The sequence below is a fragment of the Myxocyprinus asiaticus genome, chromosome 27 (assembly GCF_019703515.2).
Source record: "Myxocyprinus asiaticus isolate MX2 ecotype Aquarium Trade chromosome 27, UBuf_Myxa_2, whole genome shotgun sequence".
Taxonomy (NCBI): domain Eukaryota; kingdom Metazoa; phylum Chordata; class Actinopteri; order Cypriniformes; family Catostomidae; genus Myxocyprinus; species Myxocyprinus asiaticus.
The window spans coordinates 11,660,069-11,678,735 of record NC_059370.1 but is presented as its reverse complement, the minus strand read 5'-3'; the positions used below and the strand labels follow the sequence as shown (position 1 = coordinate 11,678,735).

At 38.5% G+C, this 18,667-nt stretch overlaps 1 protein-coding gene across 3 annotated transcripts in view; it reads left to right on the top strand.

The window, feature by feature from the left end:
- LOC127418303 (PDZ and LIM domain protein 7) overlaps positions 1-18,667 on the top strand; it is a 60,574-nt gene that overhangs the window by 3,498 nt on the left and 38,409 nt on the right. The gene's annotated exons all lie outside the window — the stretch shown is intronic.

Genomic DNA, 18,667 nt, shown 5'->3' with positions numbered 1-18,667 from the left:
TCATTCGCAATGCTTCATAGGTTGAGAAGTTGAGACATTAAGTTTATGGTCTTCTACCTCCATCTCTTTTTTTAAAATTTCATATACTTTTTCATATACAGTAACTACGGCAAAATTCGAACAGAGAAAGTTACTTATCACTTGGATTTTGTTGGTGCTGCAATTTTCACTCTGTTTACTCTGGATCTGACCTTAGTTGAGCCAAACCCATCAGTCATAGGACAGTTAATTGTCTAAGAGACTAAGAGATCATTAGTCTAATTTTGACAAATGTGTAGTTATGTTTTACCTCTAGAACGATACCATAGTTAATAGATATGTTGTGTTTACAGCTCGAGCTTTCTGCTGCTTATAAATTATGTATTCATCTCATTCTTTCCCTTTTAATTTTTCAATTTGACAAATGAACAAGGCATTTCGCAGCCTTCATTTAGACAGCATGGACCCATCACTCACTCAGGGTGTTTCCAGCCCCGTAATGAGGTGTTCACCAATTCTGTGTCAGTTTACAGTCCCGCCTCAGAGAGCAGAAAGACATCAAACACAGCCTCAAAAGGAAATGCAATAGAGTTAATGAGAACAGTCTGCTCACTACTTCATGAGGTCGATTTCGACACTTGCATTCCTTCAGAAACAAGTCACAGCTTGATATCAACCCTGTTAGAAAAGGACTGCTTCAGATCTTCATTCATATGTCTCCTCACAAGGATATGTTTTGCTTTGTTTAGTTTCCAGCATGTTGGCTTAATGGCACCTCCAATGGACCATATTGAACAGATCAGGTCCAGGCATGGAATTTCCATTCCTTATATGAGCAGTATTGTTTGTAGTATGCACACAACATCAGCTCTGGTAACTATTGTTGTCGTGGACATGGCAGGTCCTTTTGTAGTCATACAAACATCGTAGGAATGAATAACAAGGCCTTGGTTTGGTTTTAGGTGGTCCTGTCCCAGCTTGATATGGAGAGAAAACTATAAATAAGCCATTTGTAGGTTGATTTCTCTGAAAAGTGTAAAACATTGTGGCTTAGTGGTGTTTCCAAAACATTTCTCTGTTTGTTTTAGAATCGTGACCAGCCTGACATAGCAACATAAATTCAACCAATGGTGTAAGTTTGGGTTGGGGCTATCTGTTTGGTTGAAACCTGTTTGAAAACGGTCATAATTTTTGGAATTTGATTTGGTGACGCTAGTGCCACAGAAAAAGACCTTTTAAAGGCAAACAGGAATGCATTGGGAATTGGGGAAACTTGCAGTAATGCATTGCTCATGAGACCAGGAATGTGTATTAAAGGGATAGTTCACCCAAAAATGAAAATTCTCTGATTTACTCACCCTCATGCCATCCCAGATGTGTATGACTTTCTTTCTTGTGCAGAACACAAATTAAAATATTTAGAAGAATATTTCAGCTCTGTAGGTCCATACAATGCAAGTGAAAATCCACATAAAGGGAGTGCAAATGTACTCCATATGGCTCCACTGGTAAAATCCATGTGTTCAGACACGATGTGATAGGTGTGGGTGAGAAACTGATACATATTGAAGTCATTATTATTATTTTATTTATTTATTTTCAGAAATTCTCCTCCCTGCCCATTAAGGGGTTATATGCAAGAAGGATGTGAATCATCAAAAACAGAAGGAGAATGAGAAAGTGAAAGTAAAGTGGAAATTGACTGAGCAGGGAGGAGAATTTATAGTAAAAAAAAAGGCTTAAATATTGATCTGTTTCTCACCCACACCTATCAAGTCACTTATATGGATTTAATATGGATTTATATGGATTTAACCACCAGAGTCATCTTGAGTACTTTTATTTTACCCTTATGTGGATTTTGGAGCTTCAAAAGTTTGGCACCCATTCACTTACATTGCATGGACCTTAAGAGCTGAGAAATACTTCTAAAAATCTTCGATTGTGTTCAGCAGAAGAAAGAAAGACATACACATCTGGGATTGCATGAGGGTAAAAAGATAACAAGACAACCTTTTTTTTTTTTTTGGAGAATAACTTGCAGCAATGCATTGCTCATTAGACCAGGAACGTGTATTAAGAAAGTTAATAGGATACGTTTGGATTTCATGTTTACTTTAAAAGGGTTTTGACATGCATTTTTTTTTTTAATTGTTTTAATATGTTATTTGTGGTTCACTTATAATATTAGTAACGTTTTTTTTGCACAAAAAAACAGTAAAATATTTGTAAAACGTGATAAATTTCCACCTTCATTCTGACCCTCTGTCAGAAATGCTTGGTTTTTGTGCTGCTTCTCCTTTAAAACTTGACAGTAAACGCTCACTGTTATGATTGGCTCTCTGCTCTTGACTGACCTGCTCTCTCAATGTCATCTCACTGCTGACCTCTACTGGGTGGGGCTACAGAGCTGATAAGGTAAAGTAGGCGTTGATGTGTTGTTGTGGAGGCAGTCAGATGCAAATGTCTACCACGGTGTGACATCACAATGTGGAGGAAGTAGAGAACGAGTCGTTTTGGCAGCTTGGTTTCAACAAATACTCTTTTTTTGCAGTGAGGAGGAAGTTTTGAGTTCTGAAACTTACAGTATGTTATTATAGTACAATGAACTCTTAAATGTCAAAAGATCAAGGTAAATTTGATTCCTCCTGTCATGACCCCTTTAAGAGTAAACTAATTCTACTTGTTTGTATCACGTAAAACATTTCGGCTTCCGTCTTAGCCCTTTGCAAGGCTAAACGTTTTGATGATTTCTTGGCATACCTTGCATTGTCTGAAAAGGTAGTATAACTTGCCGCTGAGTACATCTGTTTTGCCCTGAGTCGTCTGTCAGCATTGATGACCTGCACTAACACTTCTTTGCATGTCTGCTTCAGTCAAAATGGTGACTTCATCTGTCAGTGTGAGAGCCGGTCGTAAAGCCACCCACTGCTGCCAGATGTTATAACAGGAGCATGTCTGTGCATATCATTGTTAACCTGATATAGCTTCTCATAAAGCGCAGTGCAGGTCTTGAGTTGATGAAGAATGATTTAATTTACAGGACAGAACAGATACCAGCATCTCCTCATGCTAGAGCAAACATGGCAAAACTGATGTCTATCATTTTAGAAATGAAGGATTAAGCGTTGTTTTTTTTTCAGTAAAGCTGCAGGAACTATCTCATCTTTGCTTCCAAGAAATGGAAATTACACAAAAGGGTGTTCCTTCAGCTTGGACACTTATGGCTCTGTGGACTTTTAGGGAAAGAAGAAGAAGAAAAAAACTCTCTTATAAACACTTTTCACACACTTACTAGTAACTATTACTATTTCATTTGTCCACCAACTGTCAACTTTTTTTCTGAATCGTCATGAACATTTCCACCACAATATAATTTCCACATTTTGTGTTTGATAGCATTGTAACATTACATTTTAAACTGTACCCCTCAACCTGAATCCCAAACCTAAACCTAACCATCAGTGGGGGTAAACATTTTATGTTAGAGGGAAAGATGCAACCTCTGAATCGCGCTCGCCACTGATTATGCGAACACAATTACTTCCTGGTTTCAACATGGTATCTAAACCTGGGTCTCCCACGCTGTGGTTCCGGTCACGCCACAGGGGAAGGTAAACATATTCGAGCCTGTGCAAAAATGTTTGATAGGAGATGCCACTTGTCAGTGAGTCGGCATAATGTGGCCGATCCTAGGGTAACGGAACTCATCTTTACAAAAGAACAGGGTTTCCACTCTTTTGACCAATGAAATTCCATGACTTTTCCATAAACTTTCCAGATGTTTGTGAAAAAATTATTTGGATTCAGACCAATTCACTAATTAATCATTCAGATCTGTGAGCCATTTTGACTCAAAAAGAAAGATTCTCTCACAAATCAGACATCACTAAGTTTTAGGGGCCATTCACACCGAACTTGTTTTTCCAATGTTTTAATGTAAAGGTGCATTAGACAGGCATCTTTGACCGCCGTGGCACGTCTTGCGCAGATGCGCGAGGGACTTATAGATGCAGTTTAAAGGCCTTTGCCCACCAAACACGAATCTTCATCACGATTTCTCGTGCAATCAACATTTTGAATTGAAGCAATGGATTCCTAATGAGCCATTCAAACCTGGAGCGAACATTCACGTCAAATCGCGTAGACGAAACGCCAGGCGATGAAATGCCTTGACCAATAAACTATGAGCTTTGGATCATGTGTCAGAAGCTGTTGCAGTTACCAAAACAATCGCAGCAAAGCATAGAAAGCGGTTTTGACCACCGACAATAAATGCTGAAGGAACTCAAGGAAAAAATCCTGATCCAGCAGTGAGGATGTGTATTTCATTTGCATCAAATGATGTTGCTGCATCACTGCCTTGCATCCCCTTTCAAAATTATAATGATAAAAGTCTTTCTATGTATGTATGGCTCCTTGCTCTGTATGGCCCCTTGCTCTACAAAAGAGCAATAACAAGCTGTTTAGATATTTTTTGAGTAGAGGAAAACTAGAAAAACAATTGCATTCTTATGGTTTTATCAATTCCCATGGCTTTTCTAGGCCTGGAAAACACATTTGAAAAAATATGTGATATTTCCAGATTTCCATGACCATGGGAGCCCTTTAAGAAATATTGAATTAGTTTGTTTTTCACATTTTGTTTTGATTTAATGTCATTGTTAGTATTTTTATAATGGATTTTCACATTTTAAGGTGAAAGTCTGGATTTGGGAGAATTATAAAACGATACAACCTATACTTACAAGAAAAGTTTTTTTGAAATTTGAAAAGTAGCAAAAATAAATGATTTATTTTTATTTTTACCATTTTAATCTGACCTTCATATTACAAAAAGAAAAATGTTTTGCTAGTTTTAATAAAAATCAACCCCTGGGACATAATTCTTGTGTTTGTAGAAACACTCCAAAATAGACACCTAACCATCCAGATGTGCCAATTATACACAATATATTTAAATGGTCCTGTTTGTAAGGCCTCAAAAGGTTTGTATTGTGAATATTATCGCCGTTAACTACCTTAATACGGATCACATGACATTGGAACGTGCCATAGGTTTAACACATCAGAGTAAAGCAAACACTTCATACCTCACACATCCTGCACCTCTTGACAGACACGAAAAATGATTTGCAAAGGAATGTTACAGCCAGACGACTTCCTACATTCAGGTTGACATCAGTGAGTCATTACCATGACAGGAGGTGACTCATTAGGCATGTTTGTTCAGTCGTCTGAGATTAAGCACTCCTTTTGAAGGTGATTTGCGAGTCTGATATGAAGGATCATTCATCTTGATGGAGGGTAACGCCCTCTTACAATGCAGAACTGTCGAGTTATGTGACATTAACTCATGGCTGGGTTGAAACGGGTCATGAGGTAATAAAGATAAGCTCTGTCCACAGGTTCAAAAGAGGAGTTTATTAAGATGGGTTTTACCCCCCTCTCCTTGTTGGGAGAAGAAAGAGGTTTAAGAGAGAGGTTTTACAGGCAGGGACGAATACCGCCTGCCAATTAAAGAGGAGAATGATGGCTTATTTATGGACACACATTTGACACATTAATTAATGGTGCTTACTAAACCTATACTTCAGTATTAGACTTTGGAATGTAAATCCCACACCGTTTGAGCTAAGGACACGAATGATACCTTAAATCACGCGGCTGGTTGAGGAAAAGTATGCTATTACTTTTCAAAGTGACTGGGACTTATGATTTTTACCTGCCGGTCAGTAAACGGGTGATAAACATCCTATAGACCTGCACTGAAACATATGACCTGAGAGATATCAAGGAATCATTGTATCATAGACACTTAAGTGAGCAAACACCACTTCCATTACTGGTACAAGTGACATTAAGTACTGTGTTTTTTCCCATGTCATAAGTAGGGTTTTAATTCACCAGCTGACGGGATTTAGAGGTTATCAGGCCTTCAGTTTTCTCCAAACATTTTCCTTGCACTCCTCCTGTCCTCCACCTCTTCCTATTCTCTGTCGCACACATCGGCACATTTCTACAGCATTCCTGGTATATTTAACACTGTTCTCCTGTTCCTGACAACAGAGCAGCCCTTTGTCTGATCTTTGCACTCACTATCCATGAATGTCTCCATCCAGCATTCCCCAAAACAGATGTCAAGTTTCTCGGCCCTCAGAGGAATATTTTCCTGATGAAATCAGTGAAAGTGAAACCAACATAAGACACCCAAACATACATGTTAAGCTAGCAGTCTAAATTGAGGACATACCAGAGACTAGAGGCTGACTGATAACTAAGGTGGTGAAAAAGACCAATTAAACGATAAACCAAAATGAATAAAATCCCAGATGCTGTGTATTGTTCAGCCAAAATAACCAGAAAAAAATTAAGATTTTGTGCATTGTGTGGGACTTTTAAAGCTGCACTACAGAACATTGTGCTCTCTAGCGACATCTGTGGTTGAAACCTAAAATTGCAAGCAACTTGCGGAGTAACACGTGTAACAACATGTGAGTTGTGTTTCAGCACTGCTCTTCTGCGCGGATGAATCTTATGGTTTGAGGTTACCTGGACATCGCCTGTTTTGATTCCGGAGTCAAAAAATTTAACTTTTTATTTTGATATTATGTTATTCTATTAAACATTTATAACCGAGATATTACTTGCTTTGATGAAGAAATAAATAACACTAGTATTTACATATTTCGAATGAATGAAAGAATTTTACACTTATAGCGCTTTTCTGACACTGCATTCAAAGTGATGTTATACTCTTGAGCGCTGGGTCTTATTTAACTGTTTTATCTACTATTAATGTTTGTATTTTACTATATCAGTTTAAGAGATGAAATTCGTGATGTGGTTGATATGAGTTGAGTGGAAGACTTTAGTATTTGATATTATATTGTACAGCCTCAGTTGATAATGCAAGTAAACCGTAACACTACAGTAGTACGTCTATGTACTGCACAAAATAACACTAAACTAAAACATAAAACGAGGATTCAGTATTGACGGGGATGAAATATACTTTATTAAACATGACAATAATACAGTATGCTGAAACGTACAATATAACAATTACAAGTTTCATAGTTTCACAGTTACACGCTAAACAAATTAACGTGTACATTACTGTGACTGGGGCAAAAAAAGAAAGAAAAGAAAACAGAGGCACACTGGGAATCTCGAAACTGCAGCAATGTTATATAATACTCAGATGTCATGAATATTAGTAAACACGTTACAGTGACAATTTACAGTAGCTTACAGTAACGGACAATGTAGATACATTGTGATCGGTAAACACATGATAGGAGTACCAGTAATGTTCGATTAATAAAAGCATGACAACCAATTTAACCTTCAACAAACTTGCCAGAAAACATTTACAAGCATTATAGCAAGTGAAAAACTTGGCCAAACAGTTAACAGATAGACGTCCATACAGACTGCAGAGATGCTGTCCTGAGTGCGTGACAGTGACTGACTGAACTGAACAGTGTAGTTTCCCCAGCCAGAATACGCGACAGCTGCTACTACTTTTCTGTGTTTACAGACATGACGTAAAGATGCAAGAATGGATGGCAAAAGCCAGCAATTTTGCATCAAATCTGACCCGACAGTTTAAAATAAAATCGTTTTGTTGGCTTACCGTAGTGAAGCGGGGTAAGACAAGGACGTTGTTTTGAACACTGATTTTTAAACATGTTTTTATTATGTACTCAATCAATAATTACATTTTTTTTTAAATTTTAACCAAAAAATATTACATATTGCAGCTTTAACTGTGAACAAGCCCAAAACAAACCAGGAGCACTTATTTTGAAGAGACCTGGCCCCAAAACAATGCTCTATATTTGAGTATTTACCAAATTTAGCTTTTTGTAGCCTATATTTTAACCAAATGAAGCTGTAAAGTACTTGTAATTATATTATATTTTATATTTGGTTTTTTGAGGAATAAAATGTATTATGATTCACAAGATATGAAGTTGGAGATACAATGTATGTGCTGACAGGGCACGTTTCCATATAGTCACAGTTTTCTATGCATGCTCTCGCTTTAAATTAGACTTATCTAGAAAATATGCATTGAAGCAAATCCCCATGTCATTGTTTTTATTTCAATTCTTTAGGCCATTGTTATATTGTAGAACCTATTTGCCAATAACCAATAGTTCCAAAAGCAACTATCTGCACAGATTAATCAGTAACACCGATATATCGTCTACCTCTACCAGAGACTTCTATTGTTTTCATGTAAAACTTGTTATAAATACTACTGACTAACCCTAAACTGAACCCTAACCCTAAACAAAATTGTTTTGCATTTTGAGCATTGAAAAAATATGAGGTTGATTGACATCCTCAAATTTGTCCTCAGTGTATAGCTATGTAAACCAATGTCCAAATAATTTTTTCCAAATGAAGATGCCCCTGGATGTTCCCAAAGGGAAGTTTTGTAAGATTTAGCTGACTTCTTGGAAAAAAAAAAGTCCCCAAATTATATCTAAGTAAACAAAACACCCCCACACTCAGATGAGCTGTAAGTGTAATGATGATTTGAGCGTATAAATATTATGATTTTTATTAGCTCATAATGAACATGCATATGGTTTTCATTAGTGGACAGCATGCCATTTGGTTGAAATTAAACTCAACTGTAATTATATATGTATGATGTAATCCATTCAAGATTGAGGAACAGTTTTTCTTGTGTGATTGGTGCCCTTTTATGTCAGTTTTATGAGCAAAACCATAATGAAAGCTGGGCTATTCCCTTGATGATGATGTCATTATTCCTTTGTGCATATTACTTTGGAAATTAATGAACTAAAAGAGAACTTTATTAGCTCTGTGTTTGATTGTATTCACAGTATTTTTTGTCTGTGGACCTAATCATCTGAATTTGGCATTGGATTGTTTTAACAAGGTTTTCAGGACATGTTTGTTTGCATTTGAGGGCTTTTGTTAGCCATTGTGGCAGTGTCTGCTCTAGGGAACCTCTGAAGACCGCTTGCATGTGAGAGTCAAGCTTTAAAGTGGGATATTTATGGCTCACTCGTATCAGCTGACGCAATTGCACTGAGGCCCAGAGTCTTGCAGCCCTCAAAAGGAAATGGAAAGTGAAATGTGGCAAGGATTTTAACAGCTAGTCCAAGGGTGGTCTTTAGGGTCACCACGTAATGCTTTGGCTCCTTCAAGAACAAAAGGACAGAGCTTTTCCTATCTGTCTTTAAACTTTAAATAGGCTTTGTTTCTCAATCGGGATCATCCTTGAAGTTTTACTGACAATGCAGCATCATAAATGCAATCAAAAGTAATATAGTCCTACTCAAGAGCTGAGTGTTGTCTTCCAACATTGTGCAACATTGGACATCCAGTATGGCTGCCAACCTCCTTGTTGTGAGCTGTTTAGACTTGTGCTTTTTGTGCGTCGTCCTGTATTATGATGGTAGAGTGTTTAGGGTTTCTCAATACTTCCCCCGTTGACTTGTGAAAGGTCTTAGCACAGCATTTTACTGCCAGCAGACTCAAGCCAAAGAAACAGCTGGCCTCTAAACTTGAGCCAGGAACACAGGCGGTCATGTCCATCAGCTTTATGTGTGTACTCGCTCACTGCACACAACACTGTTCCTTCTGTACCCAGGCCACTTTACCCTTGTCTCCAATTCCTTATCTTTTGCTCCCAACCTTGTCCCTTTTCTGTGCTACCATGTAGTGTTTGGTATTATGATGGTATATACCGTGGCATGCAATGGTAAAAATTTGTCAACCAGTAATGATTCTGGTATATACATATTATACTGTGGTATATCCGCAACATCATACAAAAAAAGTTGACAACAAGCCGAAAACTCTAGTCTACTCTCCAAGCTATCACAGCTTGGTGCTTCCAGTGTAGCCAGCTTTATTGATTATAATGGAAGTTATTTAGTCTTAATGTGTTGTGTGTGGCCGGTGTAGTCAAGGTGTTACTGTAGGTAGTTTACTGTTGCTGAGCAAAATCACAACTTCTAGAATGTAGTCATACTGTCATGTGTGCTACTGTACATATATTTTTGCTAAGGCTGTCGATTAACACATCAATTCAGTGCAAGTTTTAATTATATATAAAATATCACTTAAAATTAACGCAATTAATCATGCCCCCTGACTGCACGTAAATTCTGTAAAAAGTCAATAAGTCTGACACGTGTGTACAGACAGAATGCAGAAAAGCGTCCTGTGAGAACAGTAGTCATAGGCTTATGGTCAATGTAATGGAAATTAACCAAACAATATGTTCAATTCTAAAGCCATGTTTGTATCGTGTAATCAATGCTTTACTAGTCTGACAGTGTAATGTAATGTCTTTTAATTATCTGAAAAGAAAAAATACATGTATATGCATGAATGTATTTGTGTATGTATGCATGTATGCATATGTATTTGTGTATGTACTGTATGTATGTGTATACTGTGTGTGTGTGTGTGTGTGTGTGTATCAGTTGAAGTCAGAAGTTTACATAAACCTTATCCAAATACATTTAAACTCAGTTTTTCACAATTCCTGGCATTTAATCATAGAAAACATTCCCTGTCTTATGTCAGTTAGGATCACTACTTTATTTTAAGAATGTGAAATGTCAGAATAATAGTAGAGAGAATTACTTATTTCAGCTTTTATTTCTTTCATCACATACCCAGTGGGTCAGAAGTTTGCATACACTTTGTTAATATTTGGTAGCATTGCCTTTAAATTGTTTAACTTGGGTCAAACATTTTGGGTATCCTTCCACAAACTTCTCACAAAAAGTTGCTGGAATTTTGGGCCATTCCTTCAGACAGAACTGGTGTAACTGAGGTTTGTAGGCCTCCTTGCTCGCACATGCTTTTTCAGTTATGTTCACAAATTTTCTATCGGATTGAGGTCAGCGCTTTGTGATGGCCACTCCAATACCTTGACTTTGTTGTCCTTAAGCCATTTTGCCTCAACTTTGGAGGTTGAATGCTTGGGGTCATTGTCCATTTGGAAGACCCATTTGCGACCGAGCTTTAACTTCCTGGCTGATGTCTTGAGATGTTGCTTCAGTATATCCATATAATTTTCCTTCCTCATGATGCCATCTATTTTGTGAAGTGCACCAGTCCCTCCTGCAACAAAGCACCCCCACAGCATGATGCTTCCACCCCCATGCTTCACGGTTGGGATGGTGTTCTTCGGCATGCAAGCCTCACCCTTTTTCCTCCAAACATAACGATGGTCATTATGGCCAAACAGTTCAATTTTTGTTTCATCAGACCAGAGGACATTTCTCCAGATATTAAGATCTTTGTCCCCATGTGCACTTGCGGACTCTAGTTTCTATTTTTTTTATTTTTTTTTTTTTATGGCAGTTTTGGAGCAGTGGCTTCTTCCTTGCTGAGCAGCCTTTCAGGTTATGTTGATCTAGGACTCGTTTTACTGTGGATATAGATACTTGTCTACATCTTCACAAGGTCCTTTGCTGTTGTTCTTGGATTGATTTGCACTTTTCGCACCAAACTACAGTCATCTCTAGGAGACGGAATGCGTCTCCTTCCTGAGCGGTATGATGGCTATGTGGTCCCATGGTGTTTATACTTGCATACTGTTGTTTGTACAAATAAACGTGGTACCTTCAGGCATTTGGAAATAGCTCCCAAGGATGAACCAGACTTGTGGAGGTCTACATTTTTTTTTTTATTACATTTTTTGAAATGATTACATGATTTCTTTTGATTGTCCCATGATGTCAAGCAAAGAGGCATAGAGTTTGAAAGTAGGCCTTAAAATACATCTACAGGTATACCTCCAATTGGCTCCAATTAATCAATTAGCCTATCAGAAGCTAATTGGCTAATTGTCTAAAGGCTTGACATAATTTCCTGGAATTTTCCAAGCTGCTTAAAGGCACAGTTAACTTAGTGTAAGTAGACTTCTGACCCACTGGAATTGTGATAGTCAATTAAAAGTGAAACAATCTGTCTGTAAACAATTGTTGAAAAAATGCACAAAGTAGATGTCCTAAATGACTTGCCAAAACTATAGTTTGCTAATATGAAATCTGTGGAGTGGTTAAAAAATGAGTTTTAATGACTTCAACCTAAGTGTTTGTAAACTTCTGACTTCAACTTTGTGTCTGTGTGTGTGTGTGTGTGTGTGTTTGTGTGAGGGTTAATTTACATTCAGCCCGTTGTTATTGCACGATAAACCCCGACAGGGTGTTCAGGACCCAGATGGGAGCGGAGGGGTCTGGTACACCCTGAAGAGGTTTATTTTGTGATAACCAACTGACTACATTATCACTTACATATGTATATTATTGACTCCTCAATATTATTGACTCTTCAGTAATCAGCCTATTACAAGTGTACTTGCCAAATAAATAAATAAATGGACATGAAACATTGATTTCTGCTGAAATTATGTAGTTATGTGAGAAGAAATAAATCACTTAACAGCTGAAATCAACCTCCGGTTTGCGTCGGAGTTCTGTTGGCATTTATTTTGTAGAAATGACCGTCTGAATCCTCAATATTCAGCCTATATTATTGTATATTATTCCTCAATATTATTGACTCTTCAATAATCAGCCTATTACAAGACTACTTGCCAAATAAATAAATAAATGCACATGAAACATTGATTTGAGTTTAAAATGATTTTATTAGCTTACTTGTAGAGATTGCACAGTGAGCCAGGAAGCAGGAGAGATGGCTCGCGGAACCTGGATGAGCGGTCTGATACGTCTTAATCCCCGGATGTGCAGTAGTTTCAGAGCAATATCTGACCACTGGATGGCACCATTGACCAATCAGAATCGAGGATTCCATAGAGCCGTGTAATATTTATACACTGGCGGCCAAAAGTTTGGAATAATGTACAGATTTTGCTCTTATGGAAAGAAATTGGTACTTTTATTCACCAAAGTGGCATTCAACTTCATATATTCAATTCATATAGTCAGGACATTAATAACATGATAAATTACTATTACAATTTGAAAAAGAAGTTCAGAACTTCTTAAATTTCTTTAAAGAGTTCTCATCAAAAAATCCTCCATGTGCAGCAGTGACAGCTTTGCAGATCCTTGGCATTCTAGCTGTCAGTTTGTCCAGATACTCAGGTGACATTTCACCCCACGCTTCCTGTAGCACTTGCCATAGATGTGGCTGTCTTGTTGGGCAATTCTCACACACCTTACAGTCTAGCTGATCCCACAAAAGCTCAATGGGGTTAAGATCCATAACACTCTTCCAATTATCTGTATATATATATAATACAATTTAATTTGATTTTAAAAATTGTATCAATTGACAATTTTAACTAAAACAATTCATTATATGAAGAATGCCACTCAGAGATTCTGACATTTTTGAGTGATGTTACCTTCTTCATAAGATTCCTTGAGTTGTATTCGCTTCTGTTTATTTATAATTAAAAGTTCTGCGTTTGGATCCTGACTCAAGCTTCTTCCCTACACAACCCTGACAGAAGGACCGACCAGCAAAATGGATCCAGCAGCTTTCCCAAGGGTCCACTTCTGCAGCTGAGTACTGCCTCAAATTCTGGAGTCTGGCCACCCAATTGAACTGGTATGAGAGATCCCTCAGAACTATGATTTGGTTGGGACTCAGTGGCCAGATGAGGAAACTGGTCCCTTTGGACTGTGATTGTCTGTCTCTTCCAGACTTTCTCTCTGAAATCATAGTCAGACCTTCTGCTCTCAGCTCCAGTGGTGCCGGAGACCCCTCGACGGAGGCCCCTCTGCTCCTAGCTCTGGTGGCTCCGGAGACACCCTCAACGGAGGCCCCTCTGCTCTCAGCTCTGGTGGTCCGGGAGACTGCCTTGCCAGCACCCACGCCTGCCACGGGTAAAGAGCCAGCGCTTGAGCCTGCCGTGGTCAAGGAGCCTGTGCCCACGCCTGCCGCGGTCAAGGAGCCCGAGCCTACCGCGGTCAAGGAGCCAGCAGCCTAGCCTGCCACAGCTCCAGTCTCTGAGACTCCTCCTTCAGAGGCTCCGCTCGCTCCTCCTACAGCAGCTCCACCCGCTCTTCCTCGTGAGACTCCTCCTCCAGTGGCTTCACCTGCTCCTCCTCCTGTGGCTCTGCCTCCTCCGGCTCTGCCTCCTAAGACTCAGTTCCCAAAGCCCACTGCAGCTCCCCCTGCTCTTTCTTCGTGGCTCCACCCGCTACTCCTCCTGAGACTCTTCCTCCAGCGGCTCTGCCTGCTCCACCTCCTGCGGCTCCCTGTCCTGAGCCCTTGCCCCCTGAGCCCTTGCCTCCTGAGACTCCATCCCAGGTAGCTCCGCCCCCTGAGTCTCCACCTTCTCCGACTCCAGAGGCCCCACCCCCTGAGATTCCAATATGCCACTCTGCCTTGTCAGGCCCTGTTCCCCAGCCCAGGCCTCCTCCCAGGCTTCTGGACCCTGCTCCCTTCCTGGAGCCACTTCCCTGGCCACCGGCTCCACCCTGAACTATTGTCATTTTTCTTTTTTGGGCTTCAGAAGCCGCCCTTTAAGGAGGGGGGTTCTGTCATATCACGTCATTATTGTTTTCCTCTAAGGACTCTTAATTTGAAATTTACAAGGACCCTTAGTTTGAAAGTTCCTTTGTTTCCTTCCATTGTCTCTGTCTTCAGTTCCTTGCCCTAATTGTATCACAGGTATTCCTCATCATCTTGTTAGCCCTTGTGTATGTGTGCCCTCTTGTTCCTGGTTCCTTTGTCGGTCCTTGTTGGTATGTTTATATATAGCACTTTGTTAACCAGCATACTGCTGTTATGTTTGTATTACCATCTTCATAAGATTCCTTCAGAGTTGTATTCGCTTCTGTTTGTTTATAATTAAAAGTTCTGCGTTTGGATCTTGACGCTCTCGCCTCTTCCCTACACAACCCTGTCAAGTACACAGTTATGTAATATATAAAACATAATATAAAATATCAAATATAATTATAAAATAATGTTATGATATATTCCACATAGCCTATACCACTGTGATATAAAATAACATAATATAGGGATAGGATTTTGGTTCTGCTGCTCACTCCTACTACAATGTTCTTCTGTGTGTTTACTTTTAAGACCTCTCCTGCTCTGGCTTCAGTTTCCCCATTCCTTCACACTTGCCAGAGCTCTGCACCTGCACCTTTTCTGTGGGTTTGTTGTTCAGACCCCAGCCGTTTCCTCATGATTTCATGATGCGTCACAATCTCTTATGTTTCATAAATATTTTCATGGTCTCAAACAGACTGCTGAGGTCTTGATGGTTGTTTTTCTTAAAGATGCAGACCTGAGGGCAATAACTTTAGTTCTCTTGATGCAATGCTGTCCAACTTTGATTTCCAATTCATAATGCTGCAGAGTTTTAAATGTTTGTTGAAGTGAATAAGAGATGGCAGAGACAGGAAATTTTTTAGAATTTAAGAGAACAGAGAGAGGCAGTCTGAAATGTCCACCGCAGATGTTAAAGTTTTGGGTACAGCTTTAAATAGACACGAGGATAGACCATGTGCATTTCATTCGCACTCATGCCAAAAGCAAAAGCTGGATCTCATTAGATGTTACCACCAAATGACCGATTTATATTTATTACACAAATTAAGTGCTATTAATGATGCGTTGCATTTTGCATTTTAAGTTGCTTGTATTTGTGGCCAAATGTGGTGTTAAGGAAACTCGTGTGTGTGTGTGTGTGTGTGTGTGTGTGTGTGTGTGTGTGTGTGTGTGTGTGAGAAGTGTGCCTTTAGCTTTATGGTGTGATCCCTCTAGAGCTGGGTGATATGTTGAATATTCACAATGTATTTGCGATCAGTTTGCTGGCAATATAAAATCGAGCATTGTAAATTAGCTTTTTATTTGGCCATTAAGTTTCCCAATGAGCGTCATTATAGCAATTATGTGATTTGTCATGGGTGTTAAAGCTGATGTTTGTAACTTTCTGTGTTAAAGGAATAGTTCACCCAAAAATGAAAACTTGCTGATAATTTACTCACCCTCAGGCCATCCAAGATGTATCTAAGGGTACGTTTACACGACAATGATGTACTAAAAATGGAAACGTTTTTCCTTTGCGTTTTTGAAAAGTTTCGCGTACAGATGACAACGTTGTCAAAACGATCCCTGTTCACACGGATCCGCGAAAACGACTAAAAAGGATTTATTATGCGTGCCAGGCCAGTAGTTGCTATGTCACTTTGTAAAGAAACACTATGCGCATGCGCACATAAGCATTCTTCCACAGAGCGGTGTATACAAACAATGAAGATGGCGAAACATCAAGTAATTTTGTCTGGACGGATGATGAGGTTGCTTTTTTACTACAATTACTTTGCTGGAGAAGCGTCAATAAACTCAAAATCTTGAGCAGCACAAACACAGTCCTGTAGTCTGCCATTGTTGTTTTGAATGTCTCGCATGTTGTTTTGAAGTATTCGTGCGCATGCCTATAGATTATTCAATAAACTCTGCTCATTTTTACCATCACTTTGTCTCCTGCCTTCTTCTGTATTCCCCCTGCTGACTCTTGGGCTGGTAGGAGAGTGAGTTAACACAAGCTGTTGATGTTGACTGGTTTTGGATATCAGACAGAACTCTGATATATGGATATCTTCTGACGGAGAGAGAGGTCTTGTGTACACTGGATCTAACATGCATTTTCACTGCCTCATGTTTTCATATTCTAAGCATATCATTGAATACTGTACATAGCATCACATCTCTGTCTATAGGCTATATACATAAGCGGTGGGTGAATGAATTGCAGGGTAAAGGTACATCAAATAAATTTAAGTAAATAAATAAATAACATTTAAAATACATTATTTATTCTGAATCCATACATTAATTTCAGGATTTTCAAATTGCAGGTTCTGCCTACTGTACAATGTTCACACTTCATACAAAACACTCCAAATGAATAAATTGTTGATTATTGTTATTTGCACAGACACCAGTATTCATATTGATAATTATACATCTCAAATTGATGTCTATCAATCCATAATTCTTTATATAACACGTAATACGCGTGTGAACGATGTCATCAATTTCACAAATTCGCTTTTTTGTATGTTTACACAGAGACAATAACGACATCGTTTTCAAAAACTTGCACTTTGAAACCCGTTTTCAAAAGTTTGCGTTTTCAGGCCACAAAACGCCGTTGTCGTGTAAACGAACAACCAAAACGCATAAAAAGTTTTCCGTTTTTAGTTGTCAACGTGAAAATGTTGTCGTGTAAACGGCCCCTAAGTTTCTTTCTTCATCAAAACAGAATTTAGGATTTTTAGGATTTCATTTCATGCCTCCTCCTTTAAACAATGCAAGTGAATGTATATACTTTTTAACTACAAATGTTCGCTTCCGTACATCTCTGTAACGCGCACTCATGAGAGGTATATACGGGCTCAGATAGGTAGGGTTGGGCGAAAAACTCCATCTCCTCTTCTCTTCTAAAATCAAAATACTCCAACATCATTTTTGAACATCATGTGGATTATTTTGATGCACCCTAAATATGCATTTTGGGCCGTCAAAAAAATGGAGTACATTCACTTGCATTGTTTAGAGGAGGAGGCCTGAAATGAAATCCTAAAAATCTTAAATTCTGTTTTGATGAAGAAAGAAACTTGGATGGCCTGAGGGTGAGAAAACTAACAGCAAAGTTTCATTTTTGGGTTAACAGTTCCTTTAAAATACCTTCTCCTATCCCATCTTATTATGCAGACACAACTATAAGTAAGCCAATAGGTTAATGTTCTTTTTTAATTTTCTTTCTGTGGTTCTTCAACAATTTCTCTGTTTGTTTTGAGAGACCCTGCTTAGACCCGTCCCAACAACGACATTCAACCAGTGGCGTGAGTTGGGGGCGGGACTATCTCATTGTTTGACAATGGCAGATGGGGGGCGTATTCAGAAAGCCGTTTTGGAAACAAAGTTTCTTTTTGCAATTCTGTTTGGTGGTGCAGAAATTATATACTTCAGCTTTAATACGGAGATGTTTAATAGCCTCCCTGATTTAAACCTCTTAAGAGTTAGTAATTTTGATTCTTGTTCATTAATCAATTCAATGAACTCTCCAATTCAATAATTTGATTAAAAACTCAGATTCAAGCATCGTTTGCTTCATTCAGAAGTATTCTCAATACATTTGTTCCCCATGCACCATTTTTCATGTATTAATGGAATAGTTTACTCAAAAATGAAAATTCTGAATTGAATAAATGACTTTCAAAATGGCATTATCGTGTTGTGTTTTACCAAAACCTACCGAAAGTTTTCAGAAGACTTGGAATATGAGCCACATGTACTACTTTTGTGATACTTTTGGATGTTGTTGTTTTTTTTGTTTTTGTTTTTTTTAAACGAGTCTTTATATTAACTGCCATTGAAGAGATGGTGCGGGATATTCATTTTATTTTTTTCCTTTTGTGTTCAGCATAAAAAAAGAAAGCGCTTATGGGATTGGAACAACATGAGAGTGAGTATATTACGACAATTTTCATTTTGGGGTGAACTATTATTTTAAAATCTTACAGTACTACATACTGTAATATAAACAAAAATAAGCATTTAAAATACTGTTTTTATGGTTACTATTTAGAAACATATTGTTTGCAATGGCTGTTTGGTCAAAATTATGGTTCCTCTGATTGAAGAAAAAGTCACCCTTTTAAACCATTTCTTCGCAAACACT